General features: G+C 45.2%; 1 protein-coding gene and 1 long non-coding RNA gene across 38 annotated transcripts in view; one reads left to right on the top strand and one right to left on the bottom strand.

Moving 5' to 3' along the window:
• Nucleotides 1–21,320, bottom strand: part of MAP2 (microtubule associated protein 2) — a 192,535-nt gene extending 171,215 nt beyond the window's left edge. For 33 of the 37 annotated variants that reach the window (XM_048953523.1, XM_048953541.1, XM_048953537.1 and 30 more), the window contains exon 1: nt 19,945–20,080. The gene's annotated coding sequence lies outside the window, so the exon portion shown is untranslated. Of the gene's footprint in view, nt 1–19,430; nt 19,461–19,657; nt 19,778–19,944; nt 20,081–20,229; nt 20,342–20,393; nt 21,127–21,264 lie in introns of those variants that run through there. The other 4 variants (XM_048953526.1, XM_048953528.1, XM_048953525.1 and 1 more) reach the window with 4 other exon arrangements.
• Nucleotides 20,184–24,641, top strand: part of LOC125697034 (uncharacterized) — a 65,681-nt gene continuing 61,223 nt past the window's right edge. The window contains exons 1-2 of the long non-coding RNA XR_007378652.1: nt 20,184–20,273; nt 20,360–20,479. This is a non-coding gene — a long non-coding RNA (uncharacterized LOC125697034). The remainder of the gene's footprint in view (nt 20,274–20,359; nt 20,480–24,641) is intronic.

Genomic DNA, 24,641 nt, shown 5'->3' with positions numbered 1-24,641 from the left:
TGTCCATCTTATGTCGGGGAACCTGAAACAGGACACAACATTCCAGATGTGAACTCCCATGCTCAGCACTGATGCTAGAGATGACCTGCCCAAGAAGTGGGCTGTGGTAGGTCTCACATAAAAGCAATGGACATAAATAAGATACGAAAGCACTGTAATTCTGCTTTGCACAGAAACTCAAGAGTGGAGTTCCGAAAAGCAGGTGAAATAAACCAACATTTCTGTTGTGCATCTTTTCTCCCAAACCTCTGCTCATAACTAACTTTGCAGTGAGACCTCTGCTCAAGTAATAAAGCACTTGGGAAATTCCAGTCTGTTTCCTTTATCATGAAAGCTCACCTGCACACATCCTGATGTAGCGTATTATACATTCCCAAAAGCAAGTATTTTATGGGTACAGGCTTCAGTTCTGAATTGAATCTTAGGGAGTGAGATCACAGTAGCTTCCAACATCACGTTATACCGCTTTTGTGGAATTTCCTGGAGCTATAGTGGAACACATGGCTTACAGGCCTATCTGCACTGCCTGCTGGGCCAGGCTGTACATCTCACACAGAAGGAGCAACCATTGCAGCTCCCAGCAGAGATTCCCTACGAAGAAAAAGACAAACATAACAAAACTTCCCAAAGTGACTAACAAACTGAGCCTGAGTAAAAGGCAAAACCCTCACTGGGTTCTGAAAACAACGTTGAGTCTCAGTGCAGTATCGAAATGGCTAGGGAGGTTGCTCTAGTATCACAAGATCTTTCAGCTTAACAGAAGTTTGGAAGACAAAGACAGTTCATTATTCCAATCCTTCACATTTTTAAGTGACAGCAACTCTGCTAAACCCCTAGAAACCTACCTAAGAATCCCAACAGATCCTATCAAACTTCTTACAGCGATCGCTTAGAGTTGAGCACACAAACCATGCAGCTGCTACCAGCAAGCATCTGATTTATTGTATGAGGGCACAATACAGTTGAACACATCACTCAACAATTAAAGGCTGGACCAATCCACTATCTTTTTGATCCAGCCACACTAGCTTTCCTAAGTCTTTTAATTTCCTTTCTCAAGTTGCCACAGCACTGAAAAAAAGACCTACTATTAGCTGGTATGCAATCACTTGCTCTACATAGAGAACTAAACTTAAACTGCAGGGAATTTTGTAAGAGAACATAATAATTTAATACAAAGCTGGCTTTCCTGCACTGTCTACAAAAAAATAAACAAAACAGCAGTAGCTCCCCAGCCATCACAAGCACTCCACCACCTTCTGAACTGGGGGTTCCCTCCCCAGCAGGCTGCCAGCCCCACACTCAAGGTGAATTCCCTGAGCTAAGGTGGGTTCTCACATGAGTTACTGCTGCACCCAGGACTTTTGGACCACAGTGGGAGAGAGAGCCCTCAAACGCAGACAGCTTGGCCAGGACTGGGCACAAACACACACTGTTCAAAAAGAAAACAAATGAGAAAATCTTGCTTCGGATTATGCCACAGCTTCACCTGTTTGCACCACTCTTCCCCAGGTCACTCTCAGCTGCCCCACCCAACCCCATGCAAACAGCCTACGTGAAATTCCCTGATGGTGCAATCCACTGTGGGCAGAAATCCAGGTCGCAATACCCATTATCCACACAGCTGGCCCTTTCAGTGTCAGGGTCAGCAAAGAGGCCAAGGACTGAATGGTCACGGTTGTACAACTCAAATGGAAGAGGACATCTCGCTCCCCAGTAATTTCTTCAGTCACTTATGAGAAAAGGTGTTAATTCACTAAGTGTTATGTCTCCATCTTTGGGGCAAGATGAATAATTAAATAATGATTCACAAACAGCTTCTTACAAAAGCAGCAAAACAACTGTTAGATCTGTTATTCACAGCAAGTTGTTTCATCACCTCCAAGTCCCAGGGTGGAATCTCCAGGTCTGTCTCTGCAGGATAACTCAAATGCTGCGCTCACGCTGCACCTTTACTATTCTGTGCTTCCAGGACTTTTAATCCAGCCTCCAAAAAAAGCACAGAAAGATTCTTCTCAAAACAAAAACACAAATTAATTGTCCACAGTAAGGAGAGGTATTGGTTTTTCCTTCAGGAATTTCCACTTATTACAGCTGACAGTAGTGCTCATTTGCCAAGCAAACCACTTATTACTGTAAAGGAGGCTGCAGCAGCTTCTTGGAGATCACTCTCCAAATTATTACTTTCCTATAACCAAAGATACTGAAGATCTTTATGACGGAAACAGACCTCACAACAAAACAAATAATACTTGGTACACTTGTTGTACAACATCTGTTGTACAACATCAGTTGACATCAGATACTAAAGCAGTTACAACTCCTGTTTTCCTACAGTTGCATATTCTTCTTTGCCAGAAAAACACTTTGCCAAGAACAAAACAATCAACTCTCCTGACAGGTGGTTTTCAGCACTACAGCCACCTGGCCCAGGAGACAAGTCAGGGCTTCCCTATTTTTAGACATAAAATCAACTTCCACCAAACAGAACTCCTGGGGTTTTTTTGACACCACTAAACCCGCTGCTCTACAGAAAACTTACTGTCATCGTGATAGCAGAAATGAGAAAAGGGGAGGAAAATGAGAGGAGGAATTGCAAACTGAACACAATGCAAATGCACTAAAGACAAATTTAAGAAGCACTTGGAAAAGCTAACTGAGCAGAAAGTTCACTTATCCTTTCCCTACTAAAATAAAAAACAGCTTCTGAAGCCATACTCCTCTTTTCATCCCATCAACTGAGATGATGACACTTGAAAAGAGCCCCCTGGCTCAAGACTTAAAGTGGCTTTTATCTTTAAAGGCATCAAGAGATCAGGCCTATCAGCGCCAGCTGCATCTCCATCAAGGCCTGCCTACTCTGCTTCACGTCCCCTAGGACATTGCTGAGCCAGTGTGTTTAGCCTGGGGGCACTTGGAAAGCTTGAACCTGCACCCTACCCAGCTCCATGCAGGCAGCTGCCCACCGGGGTGGTCCTCTGCAGGGAAACATCTTACTTGGCTTTACATAGAACAGAACACAAAGTGCACAGCAGCAAGCACCCCAGAGCTGCATTCAAGCTGGCTTGTGATTTAACAGAGCTGTGTACAAAGAAGTTCAGAGTTAGCGTTCGTCCCAATTCCCACTGCTTTTCACAGATGTGCACACCTAAATCCCCAGATCCTTTTGAAAATACCAACCTTAAAAGTTTGGGCCCCTACATTCATACCTGCAAGCACACAAAAGGCAACGGATCCATTCACGTAAGGAATGAACATTTGTTCTCATTTTCTTTGGGGAAACTGGTTCTACATCGCCAGTTCAGTGGGATGGGAAACATGCAAACTAACTGCAAAGCAGTAAAAATGTTTGTTTGGGGGAAAAAAAAATAATTAAAAAAAAAAAAAAAGACAGTAAGAAAAATCTTACTTGCAGTATCGATCATGAAAGGAAGAGCTGGAAGCTAACCTCATGCCTCTTTGTGTCACATGAAGAAGTCAACACCAGCTAAGATTTCAGGGAGAAATCATTTTTGTCCCTCCCTACTAATTGCTGAGGAGGTTTCAGGCTTATCTGCCCCAGTGGAAGCTCAGTGTGAAGCCCTTACGTGTGGGTGAGACACGCAGAGCACACAAAGCACCAGGCAAGGAGCTTGCTGCTCTCAGAGGGAAGCTGGGTGTCACAGCTGTACCTCCGTTCCACCAGCTGCTTCATCAATTGTTCTCAAAAGAGAAAGTCTTCTGAAAAAAATAAATTCACACTCTGATTAAGTGAACTATGAGAAGTTAATTTGCAATTCCACAATCCCCAAGTGACTCCAAGACCAATCTCCCTGACGTTTCACCTGCAGTAATTTAATAATTTATGTTGTAAGACCTATAGCCTACAAAAGGAAGGTACTAGGACAGATCTTGAGTGCATTATTCACCCTAGTCCCACTGACTCAAAAGCACTACTAGGCCAATTAAAGCAAACAAGATTTATCAGCCACTACCTGTCACAACAATTAGCAGAACAAGCTGCTTTTGGTGCTGCAATCAACAGCTCTACAGCTAACAGCTCCCACCTGCGAGCACAGGCAGGGGAAGTACACAACAAGAGGCAAAGCCCTACGTGTCTTTCCATTCACATTCCTCTTTGCTAAAGTCACTACACAGCTTAATTCCCTGCTCCGGCAGAGACATGCAGCTTAAAGAGAACCTTCTACATTCACCCGTGCCAAACACTGTGAGACAGAAAACAACTGCATAGTATAGTTCGTTCCATCTCAGAGTAGACTTGTTTTCTTTTCTTTTCTCACCCCCTTCCTTTGCTTGCTATGAACTTAGTCTATCATTATTATTTCAAGTAATATTGACAAGCCTTTACGCATCTCAGAGCTCTAGAACAGTGAAGCACTCCCTTTATAGGCTGCACGTGGTACTAAGATTAAGAAAAACTACAAAGCATCTTCAAAACTCCTATCAGCATAGCAAAGGCTTCAGTTCCCTACAGCTCTTCTGCTGCAAATCAATCCAACTGAGCAGCCTCTGCAGAGTGCCTCATTTTCAGGCTGCACTGTGCCCTGCCAAGTATTCAGAAAGTAACTGTGCCCCTTGAAGGAACTCACCTGAATACCATTTATAGAAGCATCATAATTCATACTCTATAAGCAGATCTGAATGAAGCTGTGGTTACAGTAGGAAAAAACAGTATATTGTACTTGTCCATATACTGCCCTACCACAAATTATTTGTGTGAACTGCAGACAAGCATCCCCCCCATGCCACAACCCGTAGTGGATGTAAATGTTAGTACGAAGATTAACTTCTAATCTGAGAGATTAAGTTACGTCAAGGATGATTTTAGCCTAATAATTCTCCCTCTATCAAAAAGAAATGTAACTGAAAAAAGCTGCTGAGCTTCTTTCTTAATGAAAATAATGAATGTTCGTGCTAACTTTCAGGTTCTGCAATCTAAATACCAGAGAAGAAAAAAAACCATTTACAGGTGAAGGGATGCGACTTCACTTGACCTGAATCATAATACCTTAACACTCTCTTTGGTGCAACCATGAGTATGAGTAATTCTGCTGGAGATTATGAACAGGAGATAAATGACTTGTAGAGCTCTCCAACTGGTTTTTGTTTTTTATGTACGTGCTCCAGTTAACAACTTACGTAATGAGGACGAAACAATTGAGCACTGAAGACACCAGAGGAAATGCCATTTCTGCCTTCAGCCAAAGTGTTTGTGTGAAATCTAAATTCTCAGAGAATCCTCAGGAAAGTTAGTTCTTTTTTTCCTCCTTGAGAACAGAAGCACAAGTGTTTATGAGAATAAAGAGCACCTCCTTTCTTCTCCACCCACATGAACTTGGCAGAGTGTGCCAGTATTTTGTGACATCAGCACTGAAAAAGCTGCGCTACATTGCTTCAGGGCCTCTGAGAAAATACAAACAACTAAACCATACACTGATTTAAGATCTGCCCTCTTCTCCTATGCGTGCCCCGCATTCAAAGATAGACCTGTTGGTTCTCCCGGTAAGTCTGTCCCCAAATCAGCAGCTGACTGGGGCTGGCACAAGGGATTCAAGTTTATCCTGTGCACCAATGAATGCTTATGAATCAGAAGGTCAGAACTGTTACCTGGGCAGTGTGTGGTGCGTTAGGGTTCTTAGAGCCGAAGAGCAACATTCCTCAGCTCAGAAACCGTAAAGGAAGCAAGAGCTCCCTGAGCTCTTAGCAGGACCAAGGAATTGGGAAGTGCCATTTTCCCCAGAAGGCAGCACTCAGCTTCCTGCCCACACCAGCGCGTTGAACATAGGAGGTGGTTGCCATTTCTGTCTGCATCCATTGGCAAGCTTAGCTCAAATGAAACGTCAAACACAGAAAGCTGCCAGAGAAGTAACACAAGAATCCAGGACAGGGGAGCGGAAATAGAAAACATATTCAGTTTAAACATGCCTTTTCTTTTTGGAACCATCAGCACAGTTCTCCTTGCATATATAAGAGCATCCCTCACCTTAGTGCACCGCAACACCAGCAAAATCTGCAATCTAGATCATATCTCATCCCTTTTCTGTCCTTCACTCCTGCACTCCAGTGGAATTCACACTGAAGTTTCAGGCCTGCTCTGAAGATCAGAAAATTCAGTCTTGGTGAATACTCTTCCATGACAGCAATCTTCCTTATGGACAATAAAACCATCAGTCGAGAAGCCAAGACTCATACCTAGAACTGCTATCGGCCTCTTGACAACCAGATTTCAGCTGCTGACCATCTTCCACCACAAAGGGAAACAAATCACGGGACATTTCCCTTCATAGAGCAACAACAAAAACTGCATTTCTTCCTTTTAAGATTTTCAGTCAAGAGTTCACAAGGCCTAAAATGCTACGACACCACTGGGAGAAGATTAAGGGGCCTACTTAGCAATATAGACTGCACAGTCACCTAGCTGGCAAGTAGGGCAAAACAGGAAATGAATGAGTTAGTAGCTCTTCTCATGTCAGTTGAAATACGAATGTTTATCTTGTAGCCATCTTATAATCAACACACATGCTGTTCTTCTTATTTTAGAATTTTCCACTGAACTGGCAGAGTTTACATATTCCCTAAATATATTCCCTACAAGTTTCCTTTGGTACAGTACTAAGTTATTCTTATTACAGAAGTCATTACTGTCATAGGAAAAGCTTCCCATTTACGGTCCTTCTGTATGTGGAGGAGCTATTGCTCTAGCACATGAGAGCAGAAAGCAGAGTCAGTCATCCGCACGCATCAGCACCACGCTGAATGAAGCGGTACTGATGACTGCAGGTAAAACGTGTTTCACTTGGAAAACGTCCAGCGGAGAATTCTCATATACTGACAGTAATGGCACTACTGCTGACTGTTCAACACCACCCAAGTATTAGACAGTAGTCTTTGAGTAGCATTTCCATTCCATTTAGTGGAGATATATACGTGCACACATACTTATGTACGCGCCTAAAATTTTACATGAAAAGGCTGCAAAATGGAAAGTCGACTGAAAATTATCCAAAGGCACCCACATCAGCATTACAGGAATGTCTTAGGGAACTTCACAGGGCCCTGTCTCAGTTCTGTAAGAAATCCTGACACTATCAGCGCTCCAGGAAAAAAAACATCTGCTGAATTGTTGGTAACTAGCAGATGGCGTTGTGGAACAGGGATAATGCTCTAGGAAAGGACAGCTGTTGGTTTAGAACTTTCAGAGAAATGCGGTCATTTTCTACAGAGTCCTGTCAGATTCAGAACAAGGCCTTTGTGCAAAGTCCTCTATGTTGCGGTCCCATCCCAAAATCAAAAAAGAAGCCGAGCATTCCCAAGTACTGAATTTCAAGTAGACCAGTATATGACTCCAGCAGACTACAGGAAGTATCAAAGCTACTTGCTCCGAATAAATGACAGTGTTAGCCCAAACAGATGCTTTCCAGCATCTCAAATGCCATTTTATGAAGATGTACTTCTCCATCTGACAAGCAGCGTGGTTTCATCAGTTGTCACCATAGAAATCTAAATGCCAAAATCCAAATTAAACAGCTTTTTCAGAATGGAAAAAACAAACATCTGCTCTGTTTGTTACCTGTTCCAGGTGGTCTAAGCTATTAAACCAGATAACACAGAAAAAAAACCATGCTTTTTAAAAACACCATTCCAACATCATTCACACCTTTTAGGCATCAAAATTAGTCACCAACATACAGGACCACGCTCACATCTAACACAACTTCACTTTCCAGCTTTGTTAAAAAGTCAGGCTGAAAGGGGTCATCTTCTGCTCTGGAACTGTAGGCTGGCTCTGGCAATAAAACTCAAGCCTTTTAAGATCTCTATGACCATGAATGGCTGTATGAAAACCCAATAAAGGAAAGCACTTCACTGTGCTCCCTAGATAAGGTAATATTTTAAGTATTAATTACTACTACTAAGGTACAAGTTTGGAGTCTTGAAACTATTCTACCATTAACATCCTTTACATAATTACACCACAGGTCTCCCTGGAAAAAAGAATACACAAAAAGAAAGGAAAGGAAGCTGAATGCCTATAAGCAGAACTGCCGAAGTTGTCAGACACACATGGTTTTAAAGCAACTTCACACAAACACACAACATTCCCAACAGTTCTCACTTACTATGAAAGCAATTGCCAAAAAGCCAATAGAAAAAAAAATAGAAACAACAAAGAGAGCTTCCAACCAGCAACTCTACCCCCCTGCTTCTCCAGGCTAATTCCATCCACAGCTTAGCTCCAAATTTCTCTACTACTTCATACATGCTCAAGCCACCAGTAAGTTCTCCACCATGCTACAGTTAACTCCTTCCCAACAACATGATTACTGTGCCTGGCTTTCTGCTTTGACTCCTTTAAGAGCAAGGCTCGAGTTAATCCTCCAAGTTTACAAGAATGGCATTCTGATTCTGCAAATGCCACTGAAAAATTACTACAAGATTTATACCAGCATCTCGTGTTAGTCTTATATCAGTGCATTACAGGAGCAGCAAGCACGGATATCCAGAAACGCAAATCTTACCAGGTTTACCTATAGCAGCAGGTCTGGTGAGGAATAAGGACCAGAGCTCTGTTCTTCATCACAACTTTCCCCAGCTGGGGAACACCATCACAGCACACAGCTGCTAGTCATTCCCTCCCCATTCTCTGCTCAGACACCTCCTCCATGATTAAAAAAATAAAAACAGAAAAAAACCCACTCTCAAAGACTGAAGCTGCCTATCCCAAAGAAGTGCCCTAATTACACCTTTCTCCCAATTTACACTTCAATTTTAGCTTCAAGACAGCTGGGTTTCTCTCTGGGGAAAAACAACTGCAGCACGCCAAATCCTCTGGCTACCTTCTCCCTGCCTTTCTTTGCATGTGCCACTGTGGGGTTTCACACAGGTCTAAGACAGCATCAGTCCACAACAAAAGGGTCGTTTGTTCTCTCTGGGTAACAAACTGTTAATGTAAAGGCTGTCTAACCTGGGGCAGTAGCTTTCAAGAACTGTGAAGATTTATTACTCCTCTCCCGTGGGTAAAAAAATAAATACCTTATAGGTTCCAGATTCACAGAGATTAAAAGAAGGAAAGGCTTACTGAATGACTTGATCCATCCTTTCATGACAGAGTTGTTCCATATTCATGTGGCTACTCTGTATCATTCAGTAGGGTATTATCAGCTCATCTTTAAGGGAAACAAACAACAACCTACCCAGCACTTGGAAGCCAGTTTGTCTTCAAGGAGGATCTCGGCTGCAGGACCAACCCCCCTAAGTGGATGCCTTAAAAACTGAAAGGACGTTTAAAACATTAATTTTGACTTGGATTTCTCAGAACTCACGGCAAGAAATTCACAGCAGGTCCTGATATGAACACTAAAAAGGAATTGGCATTTGAATAGTAAATGAATATCAAATTCTAAAAAGAAACAGACTAGATCTTTTGCTGCAAAGAAGCTGCTCAAGAAATGCAAAGGACAAAAGCCAGCAAGTGTGAAAAAAATTCCAGAGGTGGCACAAGACTGAAGCTTTGTGCAGATGCCCCAAAGTGCTTGTAAGGACAGCAAAAAGCCAACAATTACACAGGCACAGGACTACTAAGGTCAGCTCCTGGCTTGTTACCCCCGTGATTCAGCTCAAAGCCCTTCCAAAGCAGGACTGCATTAGCCCCGACTCAGCCAGAGCCATGAGACAAGGGCCACAATACACAAAAAGAACTCCTGTAGGAAGTGGCAGCTCCCACCTTCCAGCATGGCAGGAGGACAGCCAAAACCCACCCACATACCTCAGTACCGCCATGCCTCTTCTACCTGCTGGAGTAGGCAGGAGAATATGGGGGATGCAGGAGAGCAATTTCCTCACAACCACTTCTGTGCACCCGCACTGCAGCAGCCTGAATTCCTGACCCATCCCATGCTGCTGCTGACTGATCACCAACACAGAAAAAGGTCGTGTATTAGCACAGTGCTTACCAAACCTCTAGTTCCCTCCAAGCGGTCCCACAACAGAGAATCTCAAACCTCCCGAGTTAGCCCTTTCTGGATTGCAGACACACTGAAGGGGAAACACTAAATAAAATGAAATGCAGGTTGAACATTAGTGTAAAATAGTGAGTCAAGCTTCTATAAATCACGGTGCAAACTCCGCTGCACACATAAATATTCAGAAGCACACAGCACCAGCTGCCCTGGGGGAGCAGAATAATACCAAATCTTTGTTGCCGCCACCGCTCCCAGCTTTGCAGTCTCCAGCCCACCTGCCATCATCCTGGGCTGCTTTGTGTCTGTGACGGATGTGCACAGACTCTTTTGTTGCGTGCTCACAAAAAAGCACCCGTATTATGTCCAAATTCTAACAGTTCAAGTAGCTCTAATTCAGCTTCGAGCTCTGCTCTTTGTCCACTAAAAACAACTCACGTTTAATTGCAACTTACTACAATTTTCTAATTCTCTGTGACCCCAAATGTCTAAGTCTATTACTCCAAGGCAGCCACAGTAATCCTTAATGAAGGTGTGGATATGATGCAGCATGCTAGGGGCCATCTGGTTGCCAGGTGTTTCCTGGCTTAGCTTTTCCTCACAGCACATCCCTCCTCCTACTCCTCTAATTCTAAGAAAGACAATTTCCACCTCAGGACACTCCTTCATTAAAGACACGGGCAAGGCTTTTACTGCAAGCAAGTTTGATTTTCTGCTTGCAGCAGGAAGCCTGGAAGGGCTGCTTGTTACCAGACCTATCTCCCCGTGAGCAGCAGCAAAAGACTGTACCAAGTGTATTTCTGACTGTCAGCAGGAAGGGAGCCAAGTGCAGTGTTTTCATGGTCATCTTCCATCTTAATGTTCTTCCCTTACAATCATAAAACTGAACTACAAGATAGGGGGGCAGTCTTCTAGCTATCAGAACTATTCACATGAAGAGGCGATTGAAAAAAAACACAGGGCGAGAGAAGTTTAATTTCACATCTGTCAAATAGTATCACAGCCTATTCAGAAACATTAGATCCTATATTTTTATTTCACAAGAAGGACACTGATTTCCCTGAAATCCCTCTCTTTCAGACAGGCCTTCCAACTCTCAGTTACGTATTCCTATCCCTCCACAGCACTCTGCAACACTTCTATTTGCTGGCTCAGAATTAGAAAAACAAATCAACATTGTCAATACAGGAAGGTACATACTTCATACCAATTAAACTCTGCCACTGCCAGCTTCTTAAGAAATTAGCAGTAATAAGAGGTTACTGCCTCACGAATAGCAGTGTTACAGGACAAGCAAAAGCAAATTCATAAAGAGATCTCAAAGCAAGATTTTGTAACTCACCTTAACATCTCCAAAACCAACAAATCAGAAGTTAGCCAATGAATAGGGCACAGACCTGGAACAGTTGCACTAAAAACCACAACTACCACAGAGTCTCAGTTCTGTCCTCCTAGGAACTGTGGGTCAGGCGTTGCTTCAGCAGGTGCTGCTTGCCTCAAAGCCCGAGCTGGCAATAAGGGCTTCAAAGATGACTAAGTCTAGATGGACCAAAGAACTGGAAGGTAGCACAGTTACAGCTCCTGGGTGCACATCGAGCAACACTGGCTACAGCTGCACAGGTCATCCCTCACCTGGCCTGTGACTGGATACAAAGGCTGCAGAGGAGTGATGGGAAAGGCCTGGCTGACCCTCTGTGCCTGCTGGCAGTTGCAGTAACAACGCAGATCGGAGCTGGCACCCTGTGCTGGAGTGGAGAATCCCAGTACATCTAAGCAAACACACATGGCCATCCAGGCATCTGAAGATCCAATACAATAAAGCCACTGTAAAAGTGATAAAACATGCCTCTAACTTGAGGGTGACAGTAACCATCTATTAAAACTTGGCTATATATTATTAATTCCACTTAATGCTAACACTGAACAAAAACAAGAAGGAAAAAACCAAACTGACTGAATTCAGCTTTCTCACCAATAGAAGCAGTTCTGTACTACAGGCCCCTGTAAGCAAATGCTGTTTGACCACAGATTTTTTTTTCCAAATGTAGAATCAGAATGGTCCAGGTTGGAAGGGAGCTCAAGGATCACGAACCTCCAACCTCCCCCAGCACAGGCAGGGCCACCAACTTCCACATTTAATACTGGACCAGCCTGCCAAGGGCCCATCCAACCCGGTCTTGAAAAAAAATATGTATTCCACAGAAGTATGTGCTCAATTATTCATACTGAAATACACACTTAAGAGTAGCTTTGATGCTGCATTTCACATACTGACATTGTTTTACACAATGCTAGCAGCGTGCCATTTTAAATAATCGAACTAAAGAATTGTAAGTATCACCTATAAATCACTGCTGCCAATTCTGACAAACTATAAAATTATATATAGCCACGTTATGCCTTTTGTTCAAGATCTCAGATACACGTTTATTATATGCTGTAACAGACAGCACTGAGCAATAAGAAATGCTCACGTTAAACATTTGCCTAAGTCTTTTTCAGAAACGCAACCAGCTCCCTGTACCCTGAAAGGCTTAACTTTTCTGAACACCATGGAGTGAAAGCCCTTATTTACAGCGTTCTATCCCTTGCTCTTTGGAATGAATCACGTTATTAACTGTTCCACAGCCCTCCCTCCCCCCACTCCCCCAAAAATGAGAGGCTTGTTTGTTGTTTTGTTTTGTTTTTAATTACTCTCATGTGTGCCTGCCAACTTTCTCTTTACTATTCCACAAAATATAAATATTTTCCCCTCTCTAACCCAAAATAAATATACAGTTTCCTTCCTCCTGGTTGATGTGTTTCTCCAACATTTTTCTCGAGGAAATTTTTTAATGGGGCATCTAATTGATCATGTTAGAAAGAAGTGGTGAGGCAGCGGGGATAAAAAAAAAATAGCTTGCCATTCTCCTTTTAGACACATCGAGTCCCACACCAAGCCGAAATGCCAGCTCTGCTCTGGATCAGCAGCCACACAGACACCAGGTTCCAGGTGTGTTCTGAGCACGCTGACTGCCAGCCGGGAGCAGCATCCCGAGGGCCCAACTCTGCCCTGCCTGTGCCGCTGCAAACTGAGAACCGCTCTGATGAAGTTGAAAGAGCTTGCTGTTAAGTTCTGTCCATTGTGTTGGAAAATACTTCTCCCTCACGTTTTCATGGTCATCGCTCAGCCCTGCAAATTTTCTAATACAGGCACAGGTAAGTGCTGAAGGAAAGCAGGGTAACCCTGCAGGCCAGGAAGCACTTATAACTGACACACTTGCTTTCATCTCTGATCCACCCCGAGCTGCTGGTTGACCAGCAGGATGGGATGTGAATTACTGAGCGTCCAAACCATCCCTTGAAGAGCAAGCACTACTCTCCTTTTTCTTTGCAAACCATTCAGCTACACATCTGTCTCTCCCCTTTGGAAGCCCCTAGAGTTTCTCCTCAGCTTTCCTATGCATTCTCTAATTGCTGAGAGAAATAAAAGCTAGGACTGAGTTCAGCATGAGTCAAGCAGAGCAAGCTAATGCCTAACTGTGTGAACACAGTCTTGCTGCAAACAGAAGCAGCAGCATGCCTACCCACCACACTCTGCAATACTGCTCCCAAAGAGCAGTCTAAGACACCTGAAAAGCACGTGGGGCACCAGCAATCAGGAATCTGGCAGTGGAGGCACAGTGCTCGTGAACATACAGCTGCTGTTAATCAGGCTATAGCCCCAGTAGCAGCTCTGCTTTCTGAGTGATACCACATGGCCAGAGCAGAAATGGGTACCCAACCGTATCTTACCTGGTCACGTGAAAGCAGATGAAAGACCAGGACAGGGACTCTCAAAGGCCTTGGGGTCTGTATTCCACAATCAGCCAGGGCATGCTGGAATCATGTCAACTTTTGCAAGAGCTGGATGGCAGTGCTTGGAGCTGCCGTGTTGTAGTGTGCAACCTTGGGTCCAGAGTCCAGACAAATCCTCCCTGAGGGATCAAATCTTTCAGCTCCAACCTGGCAGCCACAGCAAAGCTGCTGCAGAAAACAGAGTAACTTGGCACAGAAAGGGCTGGCTAGCAAACACGAGCCCCAGAACGGAACAAGTCAGATCCAGACCTGAACTCTTCCTAAAGTCAAAGGATTTCAAACACGCAGTGTCGGCCCATTTCACAACAAACACAGAAATGAAGCTTCCTTCACAGTCCCTCTGAGATTTCTCAGAGAGTAACAGGGCCCTTCCACTGGTGGCCTGGTGTCTTGCAATTGCCTGCATTGGCTTACCTAGTTATTACAGTCACCTTCTGTGGAAGATATGAAGAACGGGGAAGACAAAAAAAAGAGACTTAGCTCTACCTCAAGGCCAGCTGAGGTGACTTTGGACACATTCTGGACAGCACAGTGGTTGATTTATGCAGGGAAAGGGGCAGATCCACTCTCCTGGCCAGCAGAACCCGGTTTCTGGTCCCTTTTGAAGGTCTGCAGCATTTCTAGCACATCTGCTGTTCATCTCAGGATCAAATCTGGCCAAGGGCCAGAATTCTCAAAAACTCTGCTCTGAGCCTTCTTACCCTGTGTTCTCATTTTGAGGCATTTTCTCACCTCATTCATCAAAACTGCACCCAAGATCAGAAGCTCAGGAGAAGTGGCAAGTTTCACACTGTGAGGCAGCTGCTCTAACAGATAATGCACGCTCCTCAAAATAGAGCTGACAGCTTCCAGTTTTAAACCAGAAACCAGCCCCTATCGGTCTCTCCAGAAAATACAAGTGAAAACGTAGGGTTGTTTGAATCAATAGGTCTTATAATTAAATGCTGTCAAGTTAGCTGACATGACCAGAGTATTGTTCTGTTAATATTCCTCATCCACAGGTTGCACGTGCATTAAATACAGCTAATTTTGCAAACGGATACTGGATATTTAATTTCAATCTCCCTCAGGGAGAAAAATAACAAGTTTTACACCAGAAAGGAAAGTTTCCATAGACTCAGGTCCCTGGAAGCTGCTGCAATCTGGCTGCATTAGGGCTCACAACGCTGCCTCCTATCAGAAAACTCCTAATAACTAGTCCTTCTCAGGGGGTGTGACCAACAGGAGACAAGGAATATTCCTCAGGTCCCTGCACCCAGGAGCACCACTTGTAAATTAAGGAAAAGAATTTGCCTGTAGAGCTGAATTCTACCCACAGATCTGTAGCTCAAGCATTCACTGGTATAAATGATTATCCCCCTCACGTGCAAAAGCATCCCAGATTTTCAATAATGAGAAAGCAGAGCTGAGAATGGAATTGTCTTTTTCCCGATGGTGCAAGTTAGGTTTCAATTAACTCAATGTGGTTCTATTGATTCTCACCACCTCATGCTCTTGCTTACAACAAAATCAGCACACCTTCCTCATATAGCTAGGCACGCTTACTTCATCTGGAGGACAGACACTGCATGCTAAAATAAACAAATACTTACTCCACCACGTAAAGCTAGAAAAACAACATGTTTAAAAATGCTAGGGAAAAAAAACAAACAAAAACAGAACATGTTGGTCAAGACTACTCAGCCAGCACCTGTCTCTAATTACCAAAAACAATGAGATTTGATAAATCTCTATATTACCAAGGTTGCCCAGGTCTCGTATTTGCACCACAATTCCTTTCAAGTTGGCACCCTAACAAAGCCACTAGATACTGAGTACCAACACGGCACAGCTGTGACAGCTTCTTCTCCTCCCCAGTCAAGATAAAAGAATAAAGATCAGTTTCATCTGTGTGACTGCTCTACTCTACACCAGTGAGTGTAAAACCATAAGGAGCAACTGCATTAGCTCATCATTTCTCCTTAATAAAGCAGCAAACAATTAGTGTTAAAGTAAAATGGGTCAATCAAGACCTCAAATCTTCTTAACAGCTAGCACGGTCAACCCATGTGGCCACAGCAATCCAAATTAACCCCGCGGATGCATCAGTCTCTTCTTCCAATACCTAGAAAGCAATTACAAATGTCACATTTAATGTCCTTCTAAAACATCCTTCTGCAGCTTAGTAGCACAACCTGTGATTTACCCTACCCTGGAAAGAAAAGCTTTTTCCTTTGCTGAGGCAGATGGCTTAGGAAACCACCCATTTCCATCAGTGCCTCACTAAATCTGCCCCACCCTGTAGAAATCACTCTCTTGTTGGTTTTTCCTTATTAACTCAAATGCACTAAGAATCACTGCTAACAAGCACACCTGTATGTGAAGGAAAAGAACAGGGGGAAAAGGCACCAGCACATTTAAACATAGCACTGCTACACTCTCCCTCAATGCTTGTATCTGTTTCCTCTGTAATCTAGTGACTTCAAGGAACACTGCCCACTCCCATGCCTTCTCTGGAAGTCCTCAGCACCACCAATCATCAGGGGTTTTCCACAACTAAGCCCGTGGACACTGAATTTAAACTATTTTCCATTCCAAGCAAAACAGTTTAAAACTGTGAGCCTTAACTTTAAAGCATGCTTAACATTCATTTTCAAGAACTAAGCGTGTATTGAAACATGTAATAAATCCAGACAGACAAAAGTAACCATCTCTGTGTCTTGAGGAACAATTGCACATACAATCATAAAATGGCTTGAGTAGGAAGGGGCCCATAAAGGCCACCGAGTCCAACTCCCCTGCAACGAACAGGGACATCTGCAGCTAGATTTGGTGCTCAGAGCCCCGTCCAGCCTGGCCTTGAATGTCTCCAGGGATGGGGCAGGACATCCGCAGCACCTCTGGGCAACATGTCCCAGTTCTTTACCACACATACTGTAAAATGGAAACACATTTCAAGTACACCCATTGACTTTGAAGTAGCACACACATGAAAAGCCCAGATCATCAGATAATTCAGTGTAGAAGGTACCTTGGGAAGCCAGCTAGCCCTAGGGCTCAAGAACACTGCAGTTTTCCAGATTTCTGGCTGCTACCCACTGGTGCACATTAACTGCAACACTTCTAATCCATTTCTGGATAAAGCCTCAATTTAGCCACAAATGTGCTAAAGGCAAAGAATTTCTCTTAAGAGTACCCCAATAAAGCCACAGGATAAAAGGGTGCTTTTTATCTTTGACGAGCCAAAGGCTACACCAGATGAGCTCCCAGTATCCTCATTGCCAGTGCCTGGTATTACATGGGAAAGAGATCTCAACTTTGGACAGACCCACAACTTACAGAGAAGCACTACTAGAGCTTGCTTTTATTTTTTCCCTCCTTGAGCTGTTCGTCATTTGTCTTACTGTGGCATATCAGATTCCACATCTGACAGATGCTTCATCTCCTTTACAGGTTCTGTCAGTGCCTTCTGACTTTATAGAGCTTATAGTAATAAAGAGGCAATTTTTTGAAATCCATTATCATCAAGTCCTCACAAGCTAAATTCTTTTTGAATTCTCCCTCTTCTCACTCCTTTAAGAAAACAAACCTGTCTCCAACACATGTATATGAAATGCCACATTTGGAGGTGACTGCTGAAATAGTCCAGCAGAGTCTGAAATGGGCCTCACCCACCCGTTTCTGTGTTTAGATATTTCCAGCAATTTCCAGAGCTCAGACAACTGTTCAGCAAGAACAGGGCCATACCGAGAGGGACCAGAAACAGCTCTGGTGTCAGTACAAAGAGCAAACGTTTCCTCTCGTGAATCCAGGTACACGGCTTTGCAAACAGTACCTCATACAGAAAGCAGCGTGGTGCAGGCCGAAAGGAGGGGTATGCTTCTGAAAAATGCCAAGTAACAAGGGAATTCTTATCCCAGAGACCGCAGCAATTCATTTAGGGACTACTGTAATCACTCACGTTCCAGCGCAGGACCTCAGGGGTCATTAAATGATGACGATTTTTTTATTGTCAGAATATATTTAAAGAGCCCAGCTAAGTGGGTACTGACATAACATACCATAACAATTACATCAGATCTCTAAATCAAGGGTTCAAACGCTCCTTTATGTAACAAACTGCATTATTAGCGCAATGAACTGCATTCAGAGTGTGCTAAAATTCTCCACAGAAGAACAGCGACTTTTTATTCTCAGGATGACAGCTCTTTGGCTTCTCTCGCACACCCGCAGGCAAACCACAACATGGGTGCAACAAATTATAAAGTTCCATTAACCGAATCCTTAACATAAAGGGATGGAGGGAGAAGTAGCACCACTTCTCCTCCCGAGCCTCGCCACACAAGGACTCACTTGCTTCCTTCATTTTTGCTCTGCAAATGGCCTCGCTAAGCCCAAGGGGTGCAGTGTGTTGGTTCAGCTCACCTGTAAGGCTCTGCAGTGCTGCTGCCTGAGCACCAAGACTTGGTACCACACCAAATTTGGGGTCCTGCCTGCTGCCAAGTGCATTCTGTAAGCTGGTGAAATGAAAAGCACAGCGCTGAACTCTGGTTCCTAAACTGAGGTGCTACTGAGGTGAGTTTGGGGCTCACCCACCATTTTTACATACCACATTTTGAAAATATTAACAGCAGAAACACACACCCATCCACAAACTGACCCAGGCTGTCTCTGTGCTAACAGAGTTTCTGTGCATAGAGCTTCTATCACAAATAGGAAAGGTGTCTGTTCTCTCACTTCTTAGTTATCTATCAAGAAACGGCAGGGGGATTTTCATCAGGTAAAGCTCTCTCTGCACATTCTCTTCCTCTCCTCAGCAAGGGCTGAGATGCTGTAATCACGTCATCCAGTAGGGAGGGAAGTGAGAGAAGCTGTTGGAAACAAACACACCCTGCAGCTGAGCTCTTCTTGGGTGCATCAGAGCTGATATCCACAGTCAAGGCATAAAGCAGCACACAGGTGGCAAGAAAAAGGCTCCATGGGGAAAGCAAACGTCTGGGCAGGAAGGGGGAGATACAGAACAGAGAGGAGACGTGCTTCCACCCTGCAAAGAAGAACACGTCTGAAAACAAAAGGGACAGGTTTGCTGGATGGGGAGCAGCACAAGTGCTGGACAGCAAACGGTTCTTGGAGAGAATCACTGCCACAAAGACACGGGGGATCACGAGAAGGGAGGGCAGGAACTTAGAATATTTGGTAGGAGAAACAACGTGTACGTATGCAATCAGTGATTTTACGTGTACAACCCCTTTATGTGAAAGCCTGCTATTTTGTATCAGGAAGAAGCCTGCACTGAATGCCACCAAGTCAGAGAATATCTTTATTCAGAGGAAACCTGAAAGTTCCATCGGAAAATGAATTCGGTTGGCATCCTGAAGGCAGAAAGCAGCTGCGCAGCCCCTTCTTTCCCAAAGCTGGGTCACACACACACACGTACGCACCAACCTGAGGCGAGCGGCGTTTATTCGTCACATCGCAGCGCGGAGCTGCGCGCCCGCGGCTCCCACCTGCAGCAGCTCGAGCAGGGCGCTCCGCAGAACGCTCTCTTCCACAGCGAGGCTTTGTTCGCCGCCGCCCCGCTGCGGTTACAGCGGCCACGCGCGTTTCTTCCCCCCCCCCCTCCCCCTCCACCAAGAGCAAATTAGAAGCGCTTACACCCGCGGCACCCCCGCGTCTCAGGCAGCGTTCTTTGTTCAGCCTCACAGATCCCTTTAGAGGAGCTTAGGAGAAGGAGGGGGAGGGTGGGAGAAGACAGAAGGTGACATCCTTCACAGGGTTTTAAGCGCTACGGATGCTCAGACCCCTAAGGGGAGCTGACCCGAGCCGACTGCTGCCAGGAGGATAAAAGCAGCGCGTTCCGGGGTCACGGCCCCGCCGCTTACCTGCAGGAGGTGAGCGGAGCCGCCCTGCCGCCCGCCCGCGTCCCACAGGCATCGCCCGCGCCTCAAAGGCATCGCCCGAGCGCGGGGGGCGGCACGAGCCCTCCTCGCGCCTATCGGCTCCTAGCAGTCGCCACGCGCCGGGGCGGCGCGAGACCTTCCCGCGCGCCGCCCTGTGAGGGAAGCCCCCCGCGGCGCGCCCGGACCACCGAACCCCAGCCCGCCGCCGCTCGCTCCTTTCTCTCCGCTCTCCCTTTCCTCCGGCGGACCCCCGCTTCGCGCTCCCTTACCTGAGCGCCGCGGACAGCTACCGGCACCGGAGCACCGAGGGGCAAAGATGCGGCCGCTCCGCCGTCCAGCCCACCCGCCCCGCCGCTCTCGGGGCTGTCGCCGGGACGCGGCCGCCTGCGCGCCGCGAGCCCCCGGGACCCGCCCCGCTCCTCCGGCCCCGCCTCGGCCCCGGCGCCGCTCCCGCGGGGCCCCCGCGGCGGTGACGGAGCGCCCGGCCCCTCGCCGCCGCCCCGCCCCGCGCCCGGCCCGCCGCCCGCAGCGGCCCCTGCATTGCGGAGCGCTACCTGAACGGGGCGGCTCCCGCGGCCCGGCACGGCGGTGCCGCCAGGTGCGTGCTGGACCGCGCGTCCCCTCGCCTCGGGGCTTCCAGTCAGGCCGGTCGAAGCACCTCGCGTTTTTTTCCTTTTCTTCTAGGAGGCGGAGCGGTGAGATAGTTGGAAAAGCGTACCTCGGGATCCGCGCCGCTGCCGCCTTCCAGCTGTGCTGGTGCGGTGCTGAGCTCTCCGGCCCTTTGCTGGGCTTCGGCGATGAAAGGTATTCTGTTTGCCGCTTAGCGGCTTCCCGGTCCGAACTCTCCCCTCTGCCCCTTGGGACGGCAGCTAACGTTTCCCTATTCCTTGGGTGAGATAAGAAACACGAGGGCAAAGGCAGCCGTCGTGCGGCGGCGGCGGCGTGGCAGTGCTGCTGCAACTGGCCGCGCCCGCTCCGTGTCCCTTGGTTGCCGTTCTGCTGCAGATTATGAGTGGAACAGGCTCTAGTGGCTTTTTCTTTCCCTGAACAAATGAATCTAGTGGTTTTCCCTGAAAACGTTTGTGCAAAGGCCGGGCTGTCAGAGTCTCAACCAGCAATTCTCACTGCATCGCTCACATAACACTGCCAAACCTTTCGGTTCTGTCTCATTGTGCTGCACCACACGGCAAGTACCCTGTCCCTGCTTTGCTGAAGCTTCGCTGATTCTAGGTACCTCGTTTGATTTCAGAGATGGTTTTCAGAAGTGCTTTTTCTTCATGGGCATTTCCACTCTAATTTCAATGCCTTAGGCTGGGTGATCAAAACAGGTACAGGAAGGCATAGGCCTCACTGCTTCTTCTGTTTCTTCAGCTGCCATGGCAGATGGAAATCCCTCAGCATTGGAGTATATTCCAGTCTCACATCAGTGTCAATAAAGTGACTCAAGGATCCTGTATAACCAAGATGTTATAATCACAATATAATTGTGTATAATCAATAGATATCAAGATGTTATAATTGCAATATAATCAAGAGAGTAAGGCAAAGCAGACAAGAATCACAAAAAGAGAATAAGTGGAAGAGCTTACCCTTGGGTTGAGCTCACCAGAAGACACCAAAAGAGGGGATCTCCAGAAGAGATCCTTCCCCTCTGGTAGCCAGCTCTTAAATAGGTCATTGCCTTCACCTGTGCTCCTCTGGCTGACTCATGGCTCACCTCAGGTGATCAATCAGAGGTTCAGGCCGTGACTCAGCAGTTCCCATACAGATCCCAAATTATTTATATATATATATATATATATATATATATGTATGTATGTATTTGTATGTCAGCCTTTTTCCCATTCAATGTCTGAGTTTGTGAGTTAAGGCTACAGACATCTTTCTCTCCTCACATTACCTGGGAGAGCTTCCCACCGCAACCATTTCCTTGTTATAGCATTTCATGTATAAATCATGGATATCATCTGCAAATCAGTAGCAGTTAGTGCCAAGAGGACAAAGCCGTTGTGATCTCTGATAGCTCTCCATCAGTGATGTATGTGAATCTGGAGGAGATGCTTCCAGAGGAAACCTTTGCTGCAGGCCATCTTTCTTGCAGCCTTCGGGGAAGACACCTGCTCAGTGCACAACACCCATGAACCAGCACACCCAGCACCTACCGTTGTACTAAGGGACATGGTTTGATGGGGAAACATTGGTGGTAGGTGCACGATCAGACTAGATGACATTGGAGGTCTTTTCTGACCTTGGTGATTTTATGATTCTATGACTCTACTGGTGCAGCAATGCCTTTCCCTGCCGTCTTCTTCAGTGCTCCCACACAGCCATGCAAAGACACAGCTCCACAAGCACAAGAGCTTTGCTATATCCTTCACCACCTAGGTAACAGGAACGCAGGCTTCAAATAAAGCCTAATTAGGCTGAGAGGAAATGAGCAGTTGACTTGATACTTCATGCAAGTAGAATTAGATTTATTTTAAGCTTATAATATACAAAAAAGAAAAAGACAGCTTATACTTTTGGGGGGAAAAAAACAGTGCAAGCATATCATGGGAGAGAAATCTCAATGGTAAGACACCATGCCAAATGGCTGTGTGCTGTCTATAAATGTCCCTAGAGATCAGGGTGATATATTGACCATAGAAAGGCCCAGAGAATTCCATGCGCCGTGCAGAAATCGATGCCTCTCACTCATGCAGTATTGTAGCAGTATCTTTTCAGCAGCAGGCTGCAGTGAGAGAAGGTGAATCTTAGATTGTTAGTCATTCAGCTGCAGCTCTCCTTCCAACAGTCACCAAAGATGAAAAACAAACACAGGAAAAACAACACGGCATTCGCCATTTTCCCCCAGATAATTATCTAGTCAAATTACATTATACTTTACATTAAGTATTCAGCAGCAGTGTTGACACTAGGCGTTTTAAGAGAGAAAAAAAACTAATTTATGTCAGAGATGTTAAGATACACGCAAGTATTTTTATTAGAAATATTCATGCAGAGATCAAAAAGCATCTTCCTACTAAGAGATAGTGGGGAAAGATTTTTCTACAAAGGAGATTTTTACATAACTTCACAAATGATGAGCTTTATAGTAAAGCTCTGACACACTGAATTATGGATGTCTGTGTGGAGGTTTAGCTTGTGAAATTTTTGTGGATTTTTGCCTGCCTGCTGAAAGGAGAAGGAAGAACATTGTTTGTAGTTCTTTTTAAAACGATTCATTTGAAACTGTGTCTGAGAAATGCCACTCTAAAACAGACCGTGTCAATATATGTTCTTCTCTTACTGTATGCGGTAACAAAACGCTTCCTCTCCTCTGACAGTTTGTCGAGCTGTAATTGTTGGCATCCTAGGTGTTTGACTTCCCTTCTGAACAAAGAAGGAAACATTTAATCTCTCCAAAACACAGTACAGCCCACGACTCAATGCCAATGTCACAATATCAGCTAAGTGAACAGAGCAGTCAGGTCAAAGCCAGCTCTTATTATTCATTATCACAAGAGCTGCGAGCAGAAATGTGAATTACAGAGCAGTGGAAAGCATCCTGTGGAGCTTTTAGTCACTCTCCCTGATGGCATGTTGTAAGTCTATGTGCATGTGCCACAACCAGTTGGGCAGTTTTTGTCACCTTTCCCCTTGGAAACACTTAGGCTAAGGTGACCACGTGATTATTGCCTCAACATCGCTGTTTCTTGCAGTAACAGAACTCTAGAGTCCCTCTAGTGCCCAAACGAAGGAAATAAAACACGTGAGTTGAATACCTTTTTAAAATGCGTTATCAACCACCAAGCAAAACAAAAGCTTCCACTGAAAGTATATTTATGCCTGGCTTTGCATAAGAGACTGTATTCAAGCTGCTTCTGACTGGGACAAGAAACACAACTGTATCTTTAACTCCTATGGTAAAATTTCCATTTTAAAAACCTCCTTTTTCTGTGTGTCTACCATTTGATAGCATTTAGCTTTTAAAGATTACTTGGAGGTGATATCTGTCTGCAAACATACGTCTCAAGCTGGCACACGAAAGCTTTAAGCAAACGAGATCTAGCCATAGTGGGAGGACTTTCACTGGAGCAACCCTGCCTTTGTAGCCCCTCACTGTCTTTGGTCTTTTTCCAAAGGAAATAGGTACCCAAATGAATTACGATGAGTTAGTTAGCTTTAGATGTCAAAAGCCAATCTTTGTATTAGAAGTAGCATGGTTGGAAAGCAGAGTATGAATTACTGCTTCCACCTGCTCTTGGGGACACAAGGAGTAAGAATTACAGCAGAGACACAATTCCAGCGGGGATTTGGATCCTTATTTCTCACTGCTGTGATTGAAAGGAAAGGGTCCCCAGATAACATGCTGAAGTGCAGAATGCACTGCACAAATCTCTCATTGAGTAAGCAGTTATGCACAGAGCCTCCTTTCCCTCTGTCGTTTACCTAACCCAGCTCCTTTTCCTCTCAGCTCTTGAGGCTTTGTGTCATCTTAGTTATGGGGCTGGTTGCCTTTGCTGAAGAGGAAAAAACTGGATGTTAGACTTGTCACATCAGGGACATCTCACAGGACATTTTGTAAATGTATTCAAAAGGAAGTGAGGAGATTACTGATCCCTGCAGAATGCAGCTGGTGACGTTTCCCAGCCTGAACCATTTTTCACTGCTTTAGCCTGTTTTCTAGCGTAGAGAGGAACAGTTTATCTATTCAATTCCCATCTCCATGAGCAGGAAAAGGAAGTCTCTCAAGGGACAAAAAAAAAAAAAAATTGTTGCTCTTAACATTTTCTAGTTATAACAGGGGATCACTGTCAGGAAGTAATGACTGCAAGTCTGTGAGCTTGAGCTGTTTGCTTTGCTGTCTCTACCTTTTCACTTGTACAAGCACTGCCATCTTTGTCTAGCCTGAAAGCTGTAGGAATAAAACTACTGCCCCATTCAGTTTTACCAGGTCTTCTAATGCAATAAGCATCCACTGCCT

Source organism: Lagopus muta, chromosome 8 (genome assembly GCF_023343835.1).
Source record: "Lagopus muta isolate bLagMut1 chromosome 8, bLagMut1 primary, whole genome shotgun sequence".
Taxonomy (NCBI): Eukaryota; Metazoa; Chordata; class Aves; order Galliformes; family Phasianidae; genus Lagopus; species Lagopus muta.
The sequence above is the reverse complement of the archived record's forward strand: the minus strand, read 5'-3'. Positions and strand labels throughout refer to the sequence as shown.